General features: G+C 38.5%; 1 long non-coding RNA gene across 2 annotated transcripts; it reads right to left on the bottom strand.

Annotated features, from left to right (window-relative positions):
• Nucleotides 1-1,651: 1,651 nt before the first annotated feature.
• On the bottom strand, nt 1,652-8,371 carry LOC115485354 (uncharacterized). 2 transcript variants are annotated; one of them, XR_003946109.2, is made up of 2 exons: nt 6,319-8,371; nt 1,652-3,489 (listed from the first exon to the last, which is right to left on the bottom strand). It is a non-coding gene; the product is annotated as an uncharacterized LOC115485354 (long non-coding RNA). The 2 variants fall into 2 exon arrangements; XR_003946110.2 differs by having other exon boundaries at nt 1,652-3,470.
• Nucleotides 8,372-21,940: the final 13,569 nt, after the last annotated feature.

The raw sequence follows: 21,940 nt of genomic DNA, 5'->3' as shown, positions 1-21,940 counted from the left end.
GACTAAGACTGTCTCTCAGGAGACAATCACGACAAGCAAAAGAACTGCAAAACTCACATCCTATAGCAGCCACCAGTTCACAAAAAATAAACAACAAAAAAACAAAAAAAAAAAAAAAAAAAAAAAAAAAAAAAAAAAAAAAAAAAAAAAAAAAAAAAAAAAAAAAAAAAAAAAAAAAAGAAAACCAGAGAGCCAAGTCCTTATCACCTAGTGACTGGAAAGTCAACTTGAGATGGTCTTTGCATCCTGGAACAGCAGCCAGGAGATTCTGCAGCCCTGGAAGGTAAAAAAAGACCAACAAGTACAAAGGAACGCCTGGCCTTGGGCAGGATCTCTGATCAAACCTTCTCTTAGAAAAATAAGCAAATCCTTACAGATTATTCAAATAAAGGAGGTTGTTCTTTACACCAAAAAGAATACCAAGAAGCCATTTGGAAGAGAAATGTGAATCTGACCCAGAATTCCAGTTTTCAGGGCATTTGACTGACAGAAAGCAATCCCAAACTTGAGGCTCTGCTGCCTGGACAGCTGATCAATTACCTTCAAGCTCTTCACAGTTGCAAAACACAGTAGTCCCTGTCCCTGGCAATTTTCTGTCACTTTTCCCATCAGGAAGTCCCCTGACTTCTTCAGTCTGGATGAGTCAGCCACATGGGCTACTTTGTTCCTCCTGGTTCTTTAATCACGAACATTCAAAATACTATTTCGGGAAATGAGACACAAGACATCACTTCTGTCAAGCAAAGACGGAATTAGGCACGAGGCTATTGTCCCCAAGAGCACCAACACACCAGCCCACCTTGGTGGCAGTTTCTAAGCGCACAAAGCCGACCCCCACGAGAGTACTCCAGGCTGCACACACAGCCTTTCCATCTCTGCCCTGACAGCATAAGAGGGTGGGGAAGAGAGGCATAGGAGAGGCACAGCTGAGCAAAGTGGTGCAGCTGTATATCTGCCTCATGGGGCTGCCCACCTCCAGGAGATGGCTCCCAAGTGGCTCTGAAAGCAAAATCCAGACTTGTTTCAAACTCATCCCTTTCATGCCTTCCTTCACTCTTCTGCTCTTCAGGGATTTGCAAGCTGTTCTCATGATCAATCCATTGCAATTTGTTTGCCTTTGGGAACAGTGTAACTGTCTTGCCTTGCCCCCCTCTCAGTACATCTCTGCTCTTCATCTCTCACTTCGGCAGTCTCCCAATGTTGTAGGAAATCAAAGTATTTCCATGAGGGGGTGGGGTAGGATGGAATGGCAGGTCCCCTGGAGCACAGACATGTTGGGTTGGTCTACCTAGGGTGGTGAAACAGGGACAAAGCCCTTTGGTGTGGTGAGGACACAATCTGTGCATTCAAATCCCTAAAACTCTGCTGCCGGGGTGTCCCTTCCCCATTTCATGGTCTTGTGTAGGAACACCAGCAGCAATAAGTCATATCTGACCTTGCTGGCAGTGCAAATAACAGAGAGAGCAGCTGAAACAGCTCCATATTTTCACCTCGTGAATGGTCTGTTGAGGTAGTGACAAAAGCTCCCTGGAGGAGAAAGAAACACCACTTCAGTGAAAAACCATATATTCAAGGTTAGTGACGAAGATCCAGAATATTATATTATGAAAACAAAGTGAAAACGAAAGATGGAGGAATATGCACAATTCACTCTGTGTCAACAAGGGCAAAACTCTTTATTGAAATCTGTAACAAGGGGGTTAATAGGCTGTACAAAATGCTGTACTTTTCAGTTGAACACACCAATCGAAAGTTTCAGGGTGAAATAGCATCCTAGAAGATGTTCCTGAAAAACTCCCCAAAGCAAGGAGGAAAAAAAACCCTCTCTGCTTTGTCACTTGTTGCATGGCCTGAACTACTGCAACCAGCAGGTTTCCTTAATCATTACCCAAGGAGCAGCCAAGCACTGCACAAGTCTCTGTGCTAGTCACTGTAGTTCTACACGGCACCTGGGCTCAACCTTATTTTGAATCTAGAGATCGAGAGAAAAAAATTGCAGTAAGTCACTTCCACAGCACTATAGATAAGCTTTGATTAGTTTTTCTGTAGGCAATGAGCACAAATAGCATAATACAAGCATGACTGTTGTGAATCAGACAAATTATACATGTTTACATCATGATGCAAAAACTCATCTTTGGAGAGCATTTTTAAATAGCCTAACCATGATGCTTAAGAGTACAGTATTTTTTTCTTAGTGACTTTTTATTGTTGTTCAAAAATACAAGAATTATCAGAGATTAAACAAGCATATTTAACAGAGATATTTGAGAACTGCTCCCACCTTCTGAGCCAGAGCTATGTAATTTGGTTCTCAAGGTACTCTGATCAGATTTCTAAGTTCAGTTCATATGAAACAATAACAGCAAACCAAATACTGTAACTATTTGCTTTGCTGAAAGGGGCTTAAGGTTGCATTGGAGGTTGTAAGAAACACAACGAAGAAGAGAAAGAAAATAGTTTGTGTTTTAAAATAAACCAGGAATGGTCACAGAGCAATAAATGGCACAAAAAGCAATATGTCAAAAAGGGGACTGAAAAAGAAATGCCAACAGAACCACACTTACACTAAATGTCCCCTTAGCACAAAGATAAAAAGCAAAGGCTGATCTTGACAAGGCTGAAAATAAGTTTGACAAGCCTTAGACAAGAAATGTAAGATGACCTTGGCTACATTGACTCGAGTAAGCAGATCTAGACAGATGGCCAAAAGAAAAAATATCTGAGTACTTTCAAGTATAAAATATTCCTGGGACTGTAGAGACAATCTTGCTGTTTATAAATAAGGTCTGAAGTGTCAGACTAGATGTCACACTGTAAAAAATGCCAAAAATGCTCTTCGGTAACAATCAAAAATATCACAGTGTAAACACAAAAATATCTGGCCCTGGCTAGAAGATATCCAATCATAATAACAGCAATTCAGATGAAACAAAAAGTAATAAAGCTCTTGTTCCTTGCCCTTCCTTGGTGCTATAGTAAAGAGGATATATTTGGATGACAGTGGAAATTTTCTCACATATCTCTTTCTGCATTTGAATTAGAAAAATTACTTAATAGCATTGAAAGTCATTAAATATTAAATTTTAGAAAAATAAATTGATTCAGAGTAAAGTAGAATAATTGCTAGCAATTTAGATTGAAGGGGAAGGGTCGTGACTCTTGGATCTCTGTTCTAGGTATCCTCAGCTACAAGGTACATGACCTGTTCGGTAAAATCTCCCCATAAAATTTTCTTAGGCCTCGCCTTGCAATGATCTCACCTGATGGTTTTCCCAAGCAGCTTGTTCTCTTTGGAGAGCACGTGTTCTCTTTGGAACACAAAGCCGTGCTCTCTTTGGAAACTGCAGGTGCACGCGAGAGTTCCTTCTGTGCGCGTTTCCTTGCTTCGCCAGTAACACGCTCACCACCAAGTCTCTTTGGGTTTCAAAGACCCTCAGAGGCAGAGCCTTTCATGTACCCCAGGTTTTCTGCAGATAGTTAGATCAGCTTCAAGACAGATGGAGGTACAAACATTATCCCATTACCCACCGGTGTGCAGGCTTCAAATAAATTTGAAATCATGACTTCTATTTTTCTCCTGCCTATCGAGAACGGCAGAGGGCCTTTTGTGCTGGAGAAATATTTCATTTATGGCTTTTATTTATTAATTAGAAGTCTGCAAGTATGAGAGGATACTTTTTGATATTTTTGTTTGCAGAACTTCCCTCTACAGTAGCAAGCCCTCACAATTAATCATTCATTATACTCTGCTCATTCAGAGTCTGTGGATGATGTGCCATTATAGTTAAGGGTTTTTTACTCAAGAGTGACTTGCATTGCTAAAAATATGCAGGAGGGAAACAAAATTAATTGATATTTCTTCTTGCATGTTGTGCTTTAGAAAAAAAAAATTACTTCAGGAGTTGCACAGTGTGCAAGTATCTTAAAATTAATAAAAGCCCAACAGCATCTCAGAAATAATTTTGCTTTTTCTTTCTTAAAAACACCAGAGAATTCATTTCAGGTTCCCCCAGAAAATATCAAATTACTTTTCAGCAGAAGATCATAACTGACTTTTGGACTGACTCTTTCCTTAGATTTACTTGCAATCCAACTTTGCATCATTCTTTCTTATGTATCAAATACATCATCAGTCCGCTGTTTTATTTCTACAGTTCTGAATTAAAACTACTTTCAATGTGTTTTTCATTTAAAAAGCTATTTTTGTGGTCTAAGTGAGCCTTCAAATGTATTTTGCAATATACATCTAGAACTACATATGAATCATTGCTGAAATTATTATGGTCAACTACAATTTTCTAATTGTAAGTGATGTGAAAATTCATAACCCACATATGACTAAAAGAAAATAATGTCTTCAAAAGCCAAACTGCTGAAGAGTTCTTGCCAACATTTCTCCACAGCCCTACCAGATGGTATGTTTTAATTTCTGTCACAGAAAAATGCCCTTAAGAACTTTAATGCACCCGGGTAAGGATTACTAGAATGTAGTAATGGTAACATGGTAAATGACCCTTGCTTTTCCCATAGCTTTTAAGGCTGGAGAATTAACTGGGGTACAAATGCATTCCTACACCAGGAAACAGTGAGGGTGAGGATTAGTGGGAGTTCGGGCATGAACAGAGATGGACAAACACCAACCACAGAGCCTATTCCAAAAAAATCTAAGTTAAAAGAGTTAAATTCTGTAGCTCGTTGCAGGTTTGACATCTAATTCTGGTGACAAGATGGTACCATATAAACATTCTGACTGAAATATCACAAACCCAGGTTTCTGCCTCATTTTTCTTTTCAGGGGCATGAGGAGAAGAAGAAGCAATGGAGAATGGGATGGGAAGGGGAGAAAACAGCTACAATTTCAGTTTCATGTCTGGAGCACCAAAGCATAAAAGATATTCTATACTGATCTGAACATAACATTTGCAGTCTAAGAAGAACAAGAGCAACAATAGAAGTCAAAACAATGCCACATATTTGTAAGTGTCATATTAAATATTACTGTTGTTAATTATGAATACATCTCTTGTATGTATGTTGAAAACTAAAAATAAAAATGTTATTTCAGCATTCTGGCAAACTCTCAATCTTCTTAGAGCAAAGGCAGTGAGGATTGGAAGGGGTTTGTTTCTTGATTCTTGACAGAAAATACACAGCCCCACTTCTTAGGTTCAAAAGCTCTCTCCAAAACTCTGGGGTTTATATATTTTACATTTACATATTGATGAATCGTGTATTGTAAGTTTAAAATATCATGTCATTATTTTTGTATTTATTTTTATTTGTTTCATCCAGGACTGGAACTTGCAAATAAATATACTTGTGCTTTGAATTCACAGGTTAGGATCTCGGTACTGCTCATTTTGAATCTCTGTTGTTAATACATTTGAAATTACTTCTGCTCTAAAGAGAAGCCCTTTCTACAGATCAAAACCCTGACAAAATTTGCAAGTTATTTCAGAGGTTACAACCGCCTACCCAGCTGCCATTCTCACTCTTCTGCATTTTTGTTAGCAAATCAAGTTCAAAATACATCCAGTATCATCAAGTTCTCAAAACACATGGCTGTTTCTTGAAGACATCTGAACATAAAAGCTGAATTCTGTAATCAATGGCATAGGGTGAATGATACCACAGTGAAACTCCCAACCTGTCTGTGACTTTGATTCCTAATGTTTGGGCCAATTTCTCTATGACAAGAGGTATGAGCAATTACATCTAAGAGAAAAAAATAATTTCCTTGCATCCCTCCCATAAAATAGATTTTCAAAGCATAAAAGTTATTTTGGTCACACTTTGCTTTAAGATCTACTGTCAGACTTTGATATGGTAGATGGTTTTGTCTGGCACAAAAATTTTTTAAAAATGACCTGTTAAAACCAATTATTGTTATCTAATACAAAACATCACTCTTCAGGCCATGAGCAAACCAAGTCATTTTAAATAGGAATAAATTCTCACTATCAGGTTTCTGTTTTCTTCAGCTAAAATCCAGATCCTACTCTTTGCCCCAAAAAGTGTATCAAATGGAGACATCACATGTAAATACCTGTCTCTTAGGCAAAGCTGTGATAGGTTGCTCAAAATTCATATGTTTACTTTAGATTAACTTCTTTCTAGCATAATTGAGGCAATGAAATCTGGAGTGGAATTAAGTTGTGTATTTACATGTATTTAACTGTCACCTCTTCAATGAATCTATATTGCATTTTTTATTAAGATGAGACTAAGGTCAGCTGACATATCTCCTTTATACAATTCATACTTTTATAACAATACAGGTCTAAATCAGAAAACCAAAGCTATGCTATATTTTACCTGTTACATCACTGAAACAATTGAAAAATTATGCTTTTCTTCTACATTAATTCCATTCTCCATGATATTTCCTGGAAGCATTAATGCACCTCATCTCCTTGTAGGTCCTGCGTGGCCACTTTTACCTTAGTGGATCCTCTTTTGATCTGTTAAAGAGGAGAAATGCAGAGAACTATATATTGAACTCCTGAATAAAATAGCATAAAGATTAAATAAACATATACACTTAAAAAAATTAATACATGTATTTATTTATATACATCTAGATGTAGTCATGCCTAAAAATATATTGTATGAATATATATGTACTTAGAAAGGAGGAAGAATGTGGCTATTGAAAGTCAATTCAGTTTTTCAATAATTATTAAAAATCACAGTAAGCAGGCAAATGGTGCATGCTTTAAACTCCCTCAATTAGGAATCATCAGAATTTTGAGTTACAAGTGTATTGATACCTACAATGTACAATATCTCTTCCTACAGCATCTGAAAGGCAAAACACTGTAAAAATATGTAAAATAACACCGAAAATAGAACTCAAAAAATTGACCAGCTAACAACATTTTTCTGATGCATACACAATGGACTAAACCACCTCATCTGCCAGATTTACACAAAATGGGGTAATTAAGATCTGTGCTAATCATGTGGGAGAAAACTGACTGCTTCACACACAGCAGTGTGTGAAGCAGCCCTTACACATACACACAGCCTGCTCTCCATAAAATTCCACTGAGAAAACTGAGCTGTTGGAAAGATTCATTTTGTAGTGAATATTTACAACTCAAAATAAGGGCAGGGAGACTCTTAAGGATTGGACTGACTCCATTTGCACCATCAGAGGCTTTACAATCAACCTCCTGTTTCTTAAAGTTTCTTTCCATTTTGAAAACCTGTGAACAGACCAGAACGTGACATGTACTTGAAACATCTAAGTGACTCTTCAATGAGTCATTCTACAAATGACTTTTTCTTTCAGCCTTTCTAGGATACAGAGCCCTAAGTTCCAGAAGTGAAATACAAGGGAATAATCAGCTGCATTTCCCATCATTATGATGCTGACCTTCATTGCACTTTCAAAGAGAGATCTGATTCAGTGATTCCAGCTCAGTTCTACTGAGCATTTAGCTAGTGCAATGCACTTAAATGTATTTCCTCTCAAAAGAAATTGGTCCATTTTTTCTGTTTTCCATTCCAAAGTTATATAGCATTCAGTTGCTAATTTTTAGCACTTAATACTAGAACAAAGAGAAAATGAACTATACAGTGCTACCGAGGACCAAAGTGTCTCCATCCACTCAGGAGTCACAGCAGATGTACTTTATTGTCATCCTCTGACTTGTAGGACATATTGTCACTTATTAATTCACCAGAATCAAAGGCTATTATTATTTTTTTTCTTTTTTCATCATCTGTATCTTACTGGATAAAAAAGTATTCCTTTGAAGACAGAATAAAATTTCCCCTCTGTGGTCAGAACCATGAGTTATGTGTATTTAATATCTAAATTCTTAGAGCTGTGCTCATTTTTAATTCTCCAGAAAAGAAGAAAAATATCTGCAACATTAATATCTGTTATTCACCTTTAAAACAAAAATTATCACTGATTATATCCATAGAAACACAGACAATAAATTGAAGATTCATAAAAGAAAAAAAAAAGGCTTAAAGAAGCAGTATCTCCTACTGACTTTTGATAATACAAAAGATTTTCTATTTCCTCAATAAGCACCTACAAAACCCACCCCCAATTTTCTTCTCTTTATATACTTACCTCTTCTTCTTCCCAGCCTTTTCTCTTTTCTTTTTTTCTTCTACTCTTTTAGGATAAACTGATCAGATTCTGTTTTGATTTAAACTTTGGTTGGCCTTGCCACCTTTTGATAAGGATAGAGAGCATGAGCATCACAATTCCAAAAATTCTCCTGGGAACAGTTTGCTAGAAAGTGACTAGCACTGAATAAAATCCAGCTGCTGGAGAAGTGAAAAGTGTTGCAAAAATCATCCCCCTTTTTTTTTCTTCATGCAACAATAGCCGATTTTATGTTGAAAATCAGCAGCAAATAGCTCATATCCTTTGGACTGGATGCAGCAATCATTCAGACATCTGCTTAACCTTAAGCACACAGGTTTTGAATGGAGCACTATGTATCAATACACTTTAATTATAAATATATATATATATATATATATATATATATATATATACACACTTTAATTATAGTTGCTTTAAGGGTTTTAATCATTCAAGTCAACACGCACAGTCTTAGTTGTTACACAAATTTTGCATATTTCATTTATTGACGGTTCAAATTAGCACTAAGGGAAAGTCTTCCTCAGTACTTTATGAATTTCAGAGTATTCATAGCAGAAATGACCTGAAGTGCTAAATGTGTCATTGTCAAATCCTTTGTGCCTTCATGCATTGTGCCTATAACTGAAAAACCTGCATGATGCTTCTTCATGGAGGAGTTTTCAGTCAATTCTCATGCAGGAAAAAGAGGCAGCACCATAACTCTTTCCATTCTTTTTCTCTCTGGTGAAGGGACAGAAAAAGTCCTGGCTAGAAAGTAATGCATTCTGCCAGTTCTTCTCAGCATTGGATCATATACTGAAAATGCTTTTATCTTCACAGCAAAATGTCACCTTTGGTTTCCTCTCTAATATCCAGCAAGAAGCACTCTGGCCACCTAGGGATCAAATCAAGAAGCTTCTTTTTCCAGAAGGTAAACTAAAGCTGGTTTTAGACAGTGCAAAGCTTAAAAATAGTCAGATAAAACAAGAATTTCAAAACATCAAGACTAAGGTTTCTCTTGATCCTGGCTTTATATCAGCTTTTGATGCAAATCCTTCCAGCTTTTTTATATCAGATTTTGATGCAAATCCTTCCATTTCTTTTGATCCACACGTCTCTCGATTCAGCTGGAAATCAGATCTATTTGACCTGGTGTTACAGTGAATAAGCCAACAAAAAGACTTCCTTTTCCCCAGGTAAAATCCTGAGTCAAAATCCCAGCTCTGGTAGAAGGTAGGATCACACCTCCAGCATGATTATCTTTCCTTTGTCACAGAAGAAATCCTGCAAACAATGGTTCCACGTCTTCAAGTCCTTCCTAATACTTCAAACTGTGTACAAACATACTTCCTTTATTACCTGTTGTGTAACATTATTCCCAGTCAGTGAACAGCAATCCAGATGCATTCAATATGCAATTTTGCATTATTTAACATAAATTTTTCTAACAGGGCACAGTAGCACAAAGGGCCCTCAAAGGTTAGGGCTCTCTCCTCTCTATTTCAAAGGTGAGAGTGTAGTAGCAAGGAATAAAATAGAGCAGAAGTCCTCTGAATCCCAAGTCTCAGAGAGTAGGTGAGAACAAGCATCTGATGCAATAAGGAAAAGGTCAGAGACCCTTGTGCTTTGAGCTCTGCCACTCCCAAAGGTCAAAGCTGCATTCACTTTGAAGCTGAACTGTCTGGTCAATCCTGAAGGCAACTGGGCTGAAAAGCGTGAGGGTAGTCCAGACAATTTTAGATTTGCTAGGCTGAGTGGCTAAGAGTCTTAATATTTACTTTCCCTAAAATTTCCAGACTCTTTTTCCTAAAATCCCAAGACTGCTATAGCAAAAGCTGTGAGATTCACTTTTCCCTCTCTTTTGCTATGCCATGAGAAAAATTAAACATGCAATGAGACAGAATTTGGTTCTCTATCTAAAATCCAACCAAAGACACAATGAATGTTTTAGCATTCACTTTCCTCTCCAAAAAAGCTTTACTATAAAACTAGTATTATAAGTGTCTCTCAAAAATAAAGCAGTTCTTTATCCACACTGCTACATGTGCTTGAGAAAATGTGTTATTTACTCAGTCCCAACACAAGGCAGTCCAAGGAGCAGCCACTTTGCATCCCTAGTGTAGCAGTTGAGACAGGCTGAGTCCAAATGAGTAAAATGGTAGTTCCACTGCTCTTAACACTTCAGTGCCTGTGAGGTATGAAATAAATCTGAAGCCTTTTCAGCAGACTATGAACAGAATCAGGATTTTCCAAATTAACGCAAGATGTTGGGGTTTTCTCCCCATGGAGAAAACAAAAATTCTTCTTAAAAAATGAAATGCTTTCTTTCTGTTCAAATATTAACTAAAGACTTCACAGATTACAAAACTTGCTATTGTATTGAGTGCATGATTCCCAGGGAATTGAAACTGATCATAAAAGAGATCTGAAGAAGATGACACAGTTTAAGGTGAATGCATTTATAAAGCTGGCAAACAATGGCACCATGTTTCCTTCACCTCAGGAAAACACTGAAAATAATTATTTGAGACTGTTAGAACAAGGTTCCCTCAGTTTCATCAGAATTTATAAATTCTAGAGATTTAGGTGTCTAAATGCCAGCAGGAATGAGTTTATTAATACTGAGGTTGAAACCAAGCAGGAACACCATATACATCATAAGATGAAAGAAATCTTACCCTACATTCCCCCCCTGGTTATTGGCAACAGCTCTCTAAGCTTGATTCATTATAATGGAACACTTGCATAAAAACCAGTGGGGGGTAATGATGTAACAAAATATCTGAGTGCAGTGCTGTTATCTATCCAAGCTCAGAGGCAAGAATGTAAAATGCTTAGAAGGTCAGACCACAAGCAAGAGCCTTAATCAAGTTTTCCAGCTCTTCCCTGCAATATGCTTTTTTTATGTAGCATATGCTTGAGGTGACAGAGAAAGCCATACTCTGATAATTGTCTAATGATATGGGAGCACTTCCAAGAAGATCAGATCTCTGCTCCTCTCTGTTCTGTGAAAGGTCAGCAGCTTCTCTCAGCAACTTATTTTTTGGCTCCCTTATTTTGTGAAAAATGGTCAACATGAAAATGAAACATATTAATTCACCAAATAGACTTGCTTTGAAGTTTGACCTGAATAATCTTTTAAGTTTGGTTCATCTGCCAAGGAATAAAAACAATTATTCATACAGCTTTACTGTTGTCACCCTAATGCATGATTAACTTTCCAAAAATAAAAATCAAGTCTTTTTTCCCTCCGTTCTGAAGACCTGGCATAACCTCCACATTTCGTGAGAAACATGCATGTCTTTGAATCCTGAATGTTTCCCAGGATAATAAGTTACATCTGTTTTACACAGTGACTAAGCCTTATAAATAACTGGTTGCTTCACTGGGCTGAAGCTCTAAGTGTCAGTTACCAGAACAACCTTCAGACAATAGTCACCACCGAGGATAAAAGCTCCTGTGCTGACAAAACCAACTCATAACACCACTGAGGAACGTCGAGAGACCCTTACCAAGAGAAGTTCCTGCTTACTTATGCAGGTAGTAGGGAATGTTCTGCTTTGCAGGCACCCGAACAGGGCAATTTAGCACCATGAATAAGCACCCCAGTGCCAAACAAGCACAGAAACAAATCAGAGCAAGAACACTTGCATTAGGACTATGTCGATTCCAGGCTAGTTAGCTTTGCTGTGAGCAGAGCTTATTTACTCTGGAAGAACATTAAATTGCTTCTGGACCCCACTGGATCTTGTGCAGCACATTTGGCAGCCCATGGCTCCACCTGGACATGCCAGCTCATACAGATCAGGGATCACTCAGGGATCACTTACAGGAACACAGCTCTCAGCCCTCTCCAGCAGAGCTTTCATAAGTCATTTTGTTAACACCACTTTATGGCCCTGGAGGTAGACTAGAGAAGATATCCTGCGGAGAGAAGCTCTGGCCTCACAAAAGAGAGAGGTGAACTACTCTGCAACTTGAACAGGGCCAGCCTTTCCCTTTCCTTGGTGTGAGTCCTGAGCTGTTCTACTGAGCATCAGCTACTTTTATAATCATAGGACTTTACCTCTGAGTTCACTCCAGATGGAATTTTTTGCTTAATGTGTATGGATCATCTCAGCTACATCTGAAGTGCTCTGACCCTGAGGGTCAAGAGTCCCTGACATCCATTTCATTTTTGCAACATAGCAAGGCTGGTTTTGAGACAGGAAAGGAAAGGATAATTCTTCAAAGAAACTGCAAGTCAAAGGTAGATGAGGAGAATGTAAATGTTACCCTGGCTGAAATAAAGCTGGGACAGGTCGAGCTGGTATCTGCAGTTTTCAAAAAAGTGCCAGAATAACCACAAATGGTGGTAACCCTTACTGTGCTTCCTTGGAATTTGAACGTTAATCAGCAAACTATAATTTTCACTGCTAGTCTTTCATTATTTATTTTTATATATTACCTTATAGTGCTGATGGCCAGAATGGCCCTTTGTATTTAATCTATTTTTTAAACTCTTGGGGTTTTGTGTTTATGGAATAAAGTCCAAAAGCTAAGAATACTTAATTTTCTCCTCTTGCTTGTTTTATTATATATTTGCATGTTTCAACTGCCAAAATGTGTTTAGCTCTCCCATGCCATCCCCATTTTTTCTCATCAGTAACCTCTCCTTTTTTTTTTTTTTTTTTTTTTTTTTGCATAAGGTCTTTCATCAATCTTCCCCTGAGTTGTAAATCTGAGTCTTTTTCTGTGGTTTAAAATTGCCATGGAAGGTCCAGCCTTTGTACCTATACTGCTTAACACCAGCACATACTCCAGTTTCTTCTAAGCCCTTTTTTGATGCCAAAGAAATCTTCTGACCTCCCATTTTATCTTCAAAAAACAATTATTCCAGTAGATACTTAATGAATCATCTCACACAAAGATTTTTGCTGTGAAGTTTGCTTTCTTTGTGCACTTACACCCTAGGGGGAAAGCAACTTAGCCCTTCTGATATTAAGAACAGGTTTGAAAACCCAAAATAAATGGTCTTTGAGGTGAGGGTGCTAGTGCCAGGAGAAAGTACTGATAAATAAAAGCAGGCAAAAATGAAAGGCTATTTAATAATGTGGGTATTTAGGCTTGTATTCTTAAAACTGCATTCAATATATTGTGACGGGAACCCATCAGAGACCACAGTGGCTTAAGAATACTATTCACCAAATCAAAAATTGAGACCTGATGGCTGCACTTAGAACCTGACTTTCCACATGCATCACCCAAGTGTGGTGTGAAGGTTTTTCCTTTTTGTGCAAGTCAGCTGCCCATAGTGTCACCATCTGTACCTCGGGTGAGATAACCAGCCAGCCTAATCCCATCAATGGCTAGCTGCTTCAAGGTATGGCCTCCAGAATTTTTTTGGCATTTCAATAAGACATGCTGTGATTGAAAAGGCAGGATTTCTTGTTACTGCTCAGAAGCCTCCTGAGTGTGTCTGATATGCACACCTGAGCTTTCTGGGAACGTGACTTTTTACATGGGCAGATAGTGAGAGCACAAGGAGAAACCATTTTAAACTTATAGAGGAGAGATGAATACTAGATATTAAGAAGAAATTCTTTACAAAGTGAGTACTGAAGCACAGGTTGCCCAGAGAAGTTGTGGATGCCCCATCCCTGGAAGTGTTCAAGGCCAGGCTGGATCAGGTTTTGAGCAATGTGAGCTGGGGAAGGTGCCCCTGAACATTGGGGATTGGACAAGGTGATCTTTAATGCCCCTTCCAACCCAAACCATTCTATGGTTTTATGATTACAGATGCAAACAGAAAAATAAACATTCAAGTGATCCTGGAAACTTGCCAATGTGGATTTGAAGAAAGAGCTCGATGGGATTTTCAAAATTTCAAGGGTCTTGTACTCTTCCCTTGAATGCCTCCATAACCTGAAGTAAATCTCCATTTGCTTTATGTTCCACTGAAAAAATCTGCATTTGGGCAAAAGGCAATGCACCACACATGGAGGTTCAAAATTTATTGCCAGTATAGCTAATGTTTTTATAGCTTAATAATCCATATTGTCCAATTAACACAGAAAACCTTCATTAATAATACAGGAAAAATTGCTTTAGAAAGAAAATAGCCCTTCCAACTACATACCCTTTTCCTCTGGTGTGTGCTGGCCCTTCCTATGTTCCCTTGCATCCAGAGGTCAATGGTTCCAGGCTTCCCTGTGAGGTTTCTGCTAGATGGAGGGATATTTACATACAGCAGCTATCACATCCTCAGTCCTTCACTGAGAGAAGTATGATGTTGTTGCTGGGTATCCCAAAGATCCTGTTGAAATTATCTTGTTATGTGTTTTATCATGGTGTGTTTCTCCTTGCTTCCCAGCCAAGTTTGGGCAATGCTCCCCCAGCCCTGTTACCCCAGCATTCTGTTTGTTTCACCATGGCTCTCCTTGGCCTTCAGCACACACATTTTCCCACCACCCCAGCCAAAACCAGGTCAGGCAGCAGTCCCTGACCCCCTCACAGGGTTGAACCAAGTCCCCACAGCTCAGGCTGAGGCACGCACAAGTGCTGGCTCCTTGCAGAACCAGGTCAGCAGAAAGCCTGGTGTTTTCTCATGCTAGTGGCAAAATCACATTGAACAGGACAGTACAATCAACTCACTTCTTTACATTAGCAATGTTTAGACCTATTTTATAGGCCTTGAGTCTTCTAAACAAAAACAACTTCTCTTGAAGCAAAAGAAAACTAAGCCCATAATAAAAAAATCTGGTTTTTGGCAGGGGAATGAAAGTGCTGAACCAGTTAAAGAACAGGCATGCAAAATAAATAGAAAAATATTCAAAAATACTTATGTATTGTAGAAAAAAAAAAACCAAACCCCATTATTTTGCATTGCTGTTCATGATCACAGGCAGCAGCTGGAAGGTCCAGTCCACCACAAGTGCAAGGCAGGGCCTGTTATACCATGGCCAGTTACCACCTAGCCCTAAATACTTCCAGTGATGGAATTTCCACAACACCCTCAGCTGCCCCCTACCCACTACTTCATTCTCTGTTGGGAAGGATGAAAGTTTGACAAGAAAGTTTCACAGATATGTCTGCTTAGCAGAAAGATTTTTAAATGTAGAATCTGAAGAAGGAATAGAGATGGAAGCAAGTTTTGATCTAGAAGAAGAGAATTGCTGAGCCAGTCTTACTGGATAACCAAGGAGGCAAAGGGTATGTTAGTTAGAAGGGGGTTTTATGAGTTAGAGCAAAGGATAAACCCACCTCAAACAAGAAGATGTTTTTACCAAGCAAGAAGATAGCACAGGCAAACAAGCCTGCCAATGTGGCAAGTAGAAAAAAGGTTTCAGAATTTTCTACTGCAAGAAAACTGAATAACAACTTCTAGCTTAAACTGCAATGTACTGACTTTTAGTGACTGGAGAATAGCAACAGGAATATGGTAATTAGAGTAGTTATGATAGGCTATAGAGAACAGTTAAGGGATAGATTGGTTCTACTGTATTAAGATACTCAGTAAAGTATATAATGCATTGTAACCAAAACCAAAGGCTCTCCAGGCCTGCCTGCAGCTAGAGCTGACAGCTGTAGGCACAGGCTCTATCACCCACCACCCTGGAATGCTGTAATATCTTGGATACAATAAACTGCTTTTTGGAGACCCACATGCCTCATTTTGGCTCTTATAATTCTCTTTACCCCAAACAGTTTTTTTCAGCATCCTTCTTGGTACAACCTGAAGTCACATGTTCTTTAATCCACAATAATAACTCTAAATCTTTGTTTTGTTCACTGATGCACAGAGAGAACATCTCTTTCCTCCTGCCTGAGGGGTCCAAGATTTACTAAGATCAACAGCCACTTTCAAATGTTAGAGCTGTAGTAGAAGAGAAAGATACTACTTATTCTTCTGCTCAGGAACCTGTAGTACCTGGGACGTTGTTCCACATGGTTCCTTTCAGTTGTGTTCAGAAGTAATGCTGGACACTAATAATTCAGATTACCATCTCTTCCCAATTCTGAGCAATTTATCTATTTCAGACAATCTTGCTAATCGTATCTGGTTTTTCCAGATATGAAAACCTCCCAAAGGAATTTTTAACAGATGGGTATGATTTTGGCTGTAGGAACCAACCATTCATATATTATTAAAGTACAGGCTAAATTTGTTTTAAGCATATAAGGCACAGTAGTGAGGGCCAGGCTCACACATAGCTCCCCAAGCTTGTTACCCCAATTCTGTCTCCCAAGCTCCCTGATTCAGGGCCAGACAACTGCTCTGTGCCCAAGCTGGCCACAAGCCAAGTCCCCCAGAGAGAGCAGATGTGCTCAGGGCCCTGGATGTGTGTTTCAGTGGCTTTATGCCTACTTATTAACATGTGAAATACAGTGGGGTTCCATAGGCAGGGAGCTGTGGGAAAAAGGCTTTTGTTTAACTTGATTTGGTCAGCCTTCATATCCTAGAGTCTTTTAACGTTCCTGTGCCATGAAGAAATGTGGAGCTAAACATATCTTCTGCCTTTGAAGTCTACAAATTCTACAAATGAAGATGGAAATTTAATTGTTTATTATTAGTTTTTCTCAGCTATAGAAATAAAAATATCCTCTTAGACGGCTTTTTTCTCATCATAGCAATTGAACACAAGACAAATTAAAGCTAAAGCACCACCTAGTGACAAGCTACTGAAAGTTATTTTAGAATACATAAAAAAGCTTCTCTTTTCCCCTGAAATTGTAGTGAAAGTTAAAGAAATCAGAGGTTTACTGAGAGCTGTAAAAAACTTCCTGGTAATAAGAAAAATAAATATACTGGAAATAAATATAAAAGCTCTTTTCCCATTTTTTTTTTTGGTGTTTACGGTAAGTCTACTGCTCACACCAGTCCATCCTGCCAATCACAAAGTTTTAGAATCTTTGAAGTCCAAAGTTTTGGTTTGTGTGGTCTCATTCAGCATTAATCGTATAAATGTTTTATTAACTGTCCATCCTGTTTCTTCCAACAAATAGAGTTCAGAAAATTAATTGCATTCAGACAATATTATGGCATCAAGCCATCTGCCAAAACAGCCAAATCCCAGGATCCCCAAAAGAGAGGAGCAGCTCCTTTGTCCTTCTCCTGGTACACTTTCACTTTGTGCCCCGCAGGATGACACTGCTCCTCCCTCCTTCCCCAGTGACACTGAGTATATGTGGAGTTCAGGTATGACTTGTTCCCTACTAACATGTTGGGCACAGAGTCGAAACCAAAATGCTCATGCTTAAAGTTCTTCAATAGTGAACCATAAACAGAAAAATGGAATCACAGCACAGAAACACAGAAGTTTCAGATATGTTATGGGTGATGTTTCCTCAGGAAGAACCTTTCCCTTTGCAGCACTCAGCCTACAGGAATCATTCAAAAAAGGATGCTGTACTAGGGATGGGCAACATGATAAACTTCAGGAGGGCTTCATCATCCAATAACACCCCATAACAGATGATTGTTTCGATCTCTTGGAATAATTAAAACTATACCATTTTCCAAATTCCTGCAATGACTTTGGGGACAAAAAAAAGCAAAGTTATTGGGAGACTGAACCTACCAGTGGAAATTGAGTGAAAGTACAGATATGAGCCTGACAATTGAATCTGGTGTCTGAACGTAGAGCAGCAAATCACAGCTCAGGTCGGAGCACAGTACAATCATTCTAGGGCAATGCTGCACTTCAGATGATTTCATAAATCTTAGAAAGAATTCCTGTATCATGCATGATTTAATGTTCAGGTCCTGGGATAAAGTTTGGTGGACCTGGAAAGGATGTCTAAGTGTTCCATCATATTTTCAGTTCCACACCCCCAGATGCATATCTATTGTTTAGCCTGGTCTTTCTTCAAGTTGCATATTTGGTTTTTGTTCCAACTCGCTTTAACTTTGATTTAGTTCCTATCAACTCCTCTTAAACTTTTGCATGTCCTGTGCATGCAGTCCTCTTCCTTTGGTATCATTGTTCCCCCACAAATAAACCAGCGCACAAAATATGGGAACTGACTCGGTATTTTCTAACATCACATTATGATGGGAAAAGAGTATTAGAAACATGAGGAATAACTGCAGAATTATTTTTTAAATAAGAACAAAAACAAACACAAAAACCCCAACCAAATAAACAAAAACAAAACAAAAACAAAACCTATCACAATACCAAGGAAACCCCAAACTCCACTGCATAAGACATGAAAAAATTTCTTGTAGCTTCCAACAATCCACAGTAGTTCTAACACATCCTATACATATCTATAATGTGATTTAAAACACAAAGACCACAGGAAAAACAACCAATTTACTACTCCAGGAAATCCTTCACTATAAATATGTAGTATTGCATATGTGCTATAATTGCTCAGAGGCAAAATAATGTTGCCTCCTATTTGAAGTAGAAATGCAATTTGAATGTATTTAAATGCAGATATTTCCCTTTTAAAAAAGCACTTAACAATAATTTTTCAAAGAATCCTCCATACATACAGGAAATTAGGCAGAGAATTAGAATTCACAGTTCTCCTACTATGAGGAGTGCCATTGTGAATTATTTTAATTCCATACAGTTTGCTGGTTTCCAGCATCAGAAACTCATTTTTCATTACAGCAGAATAATAATTTTTCACAGAACAAATTAAACTTACCCCAGGAGCTTATACCAAATTGTTCCACTCCCCTCCGCTGGAAAAGCAGAGGAAACAGACTTACTAGGTGATCTCTCTAGATCTTCACTGCAAGGATTTTGAATTCTCCCAGCAAGAAGAAATGAGAGGCTTTTTGTCTTCTTGTTCACAGCTCAGGTCTCTTTCATGAAGTCAGACATTAGGCAAAGCACCAGCAGTGGCAGGAAACACTGCATTGCCAGTTTAATGGGAAACTGGATTTTTTGCTTTGCAATTCTATTTAAATAATTACAGAGAAAGCTGTTACAAGTTAAAATTTGAGTCCACTTGAGCAGCAAAAGAATATGCCTTTACTTTATGCTTAACTAATTGTTCTCCAGACTTTCACAGCACATATGAAATGTTTCATCTGTACCTGAACAAGTTTGAAAATTTCTGGGATTAGGGATCTTGTTTGTACTAAAAAACCAGGCCAGACTAATGCTGCCATTCAATACATCAACAATGGCACTTGTCCCTACCACAATTTCTACATCTCTAAGTAACTTTATGAGATTTATTGGCTTTCAGGACAACCAGAGACACTTGCTATTAATCAGAATAACAACTAAAGCACCAATGTTTGTCTTCTGTTCCAACATGAACGGAGGAAGATTTAAAGTATAAGACCAGTCTCTTCTTTAATGAGATTGAGATAGGTTTTTTAGTTGTCAGCTTTTTAAAAATCACTTTTCCCCAGGGAGGTAGATTAGAAGGGAGAATAAACAAAGTTCATAAACTGCCTCTCATTTAGTGCAAGTCACCTATTGATACCAGAAAGCCCAAGCACTATAATACTTAATAACACCAATATACTTCTATCTATGAGTCTAAAGGTCTCAATGAATTACATATCATGCTGGTGTATAAACCCACAAAAAGATCAGACATTCCCTTATGTAGTTCATCTTAAACAAAGTCATAAGGACATCATATAGCCACCACAAACTCCTGCATTCTCCACATATCTGGGAGATATTCCTGGTACTCACTTTTAGCCATCAGGAATTTATTACAGATGGACTGACAAATAATACAAATTGTCATTGAAGGATATCTGCTGTAGGTGAAATTGCAATAAGGTATTTTGTCTGGTCAACAGCTACTCATGAAGGATGTCTGCAGTCATTGAGATCAGTTGTCCTTTCCACAAGAACAGCTGAGTTTCCTTTGGCATATTGCTGTAACCTGGGGTACCTCTGAGAAACAAAACATGGATCTCCAGAGGTCTACAGAGCACAGCTGACTGCCATTCCTCTTTGTAACTGCAATACTTACAACCCTAAAATTGCAGCAGAAACAACAAGCAAAATAAAAATAAACAAACAAAACTGAGGGAAGGAAAAAATAAAAAAAAAGAATAACACATTTTTTTGTGCATTTTGAAAAGCTGATGACAGGATTATTATGAGAAGGTATTAAAGGTTGTCAGATTGACATTGCATATACTCTTTAGCCTACACAGTTTGAGACAAGTATTTTGAATGGTCTCCTGATGATTCTTATTTAGAGAGTTTCAGCCTCTGTTTTCCTACTGAAGCAATTCCTTTTTTCCATCAGCAATTCTTTTCCAGCTGTCTTCATTCCTTCCCCAAGAGGACAAAATCACACTTGAATGCCAAGAATCTTTCTTTTTTTTTTTTTTCCCTGTTTTCTATTTTTTCCTTCTCAGTCCCTTATTTAAGTCTCTAGGTTTTTGACAGCATGTCTGAGGCTTGCTGTTATTTTAAACCAGCCGCAGATTAAACAGAGCATGAAGAGACATCAGCCCCCACCCATATCCCTTCTGCCAACTTCTGCAGCCTTGGCAAAAATCCCAGCACAGCCATGTGCCTTCCCTCTCACCCTTGATCCAATTCCCCCAGGGCACACCAGGCTTCTCCTGTTGGCTCTCTGAACAGCCATGTCCTGCACTCAGGACCCCCAGGGCATGTCACCTTCGGCACTGTGCACCCAGTGACTCAAGCCCCTGTCACCAGGAGCCCACTACAGGGCAGAGGCAAGGCAGCACCTCGTTCCCCAGATGTGCCTGCAACAGCAGCACTCCCTCTCCTCTCCTGTTAAGTTTGGATTGTTTTCATCCTTTCTCTGAATTCTACTTTAAAAATAAACAAATGAAGTGAATCACCTCCCCAGCCTTTGAATACAGCTTTGGGATTTCAGGTTCATTGACTGCAGTCAGCTTAGCACTGCACACCCTGACTCCAGACACAGATAGGACTATAAACTTGTGGCATGGAATTACACTTTTTCACCTCAGTATTATTTACAAATAAAGCATAAAAAATTAAAGACAAAAGCAATTTTCAGCATCTTGATTCTTATCTCCCATAAATTTGATGTTTATATCCTAAGTTTCATGACCTCAATTACTTGCAGAGCCACTCCTGCGGCTTACCTCCCAGTGTGGTGTAAGGCAATTATGAGTAGCACTCTGGAACATATTTTCAGCAATTATGGTAATGTAGATGATTAGGAAACAAGCTCATAAAGTTTGGCAAAGAGAGTGTTGGTACTCTACTCTCCTTTCTGAGGCAGTGTGAAATGCTGCTTCTTACTATGGGAAAGTAATTAATTTTTGATTCCTGTTTCTCACACTAGTATTAATTTCAGCCATGACATGTGTTTGCTACCTGACACAAAGTAACAAAAAATTATAAAAGGAAACAAGGAGATATAGGAACAGGATAAAGTTGTTTCTTTAATCACAGAGTTAGGTATTTGGAAAATAAAATATATACTGGGGGAGGGGATCCTTTTATTGATTTTCTGGATATTCTTCATCAAGAGAAGTAGACCCTCATTATCCTTCTCATCACAAAATTATCCACAGAAATTAGAATAATGTAGATGACAGCTCATTGGGAGCAATGGGTTAAAAGTGGAAGACTGGTGGGGCTTGTAAGTGACTTTGCAGCTGGGAATGCAAAAGGTCTGGAGAGTAGCAATGCAGAAAAAAAAAGTATTTTATACCTTCCACTGTTTGTGTTCTGTGTGCCTGCAGAACATCTGTGTATGGATAACATGGGTGTTTGGTAACTTGGAGGCACCCTAAGGGTCAGGCTCGAGCTCCCTGCCTTGGTCCTGAGAAGATCAAAGCCCAGTGGAGAACACAGCACAATGGCAAACCACACTTGTGCAAACCCTTGGCAGACTGCTGAGAGGATG

Source organism: Serinus canaria, chromosome 4 (assembly GCF_022539315.1).
Source record: "Serinus canaria isolate serCan28SL12 chromosome 4, serCan2020, whole genome shotgun sequence".
In the NCBI taxonomy this organism is placed as follows: domain Eukaryota; kingdom Metazoa; phylum Chordata; class Aves; order Passeriformes; family Fringillidae; genus Serinus; species Serinus canaria.
This window is presented reverse-complemented; position numbering and strand designations above follow the sequence as displayed.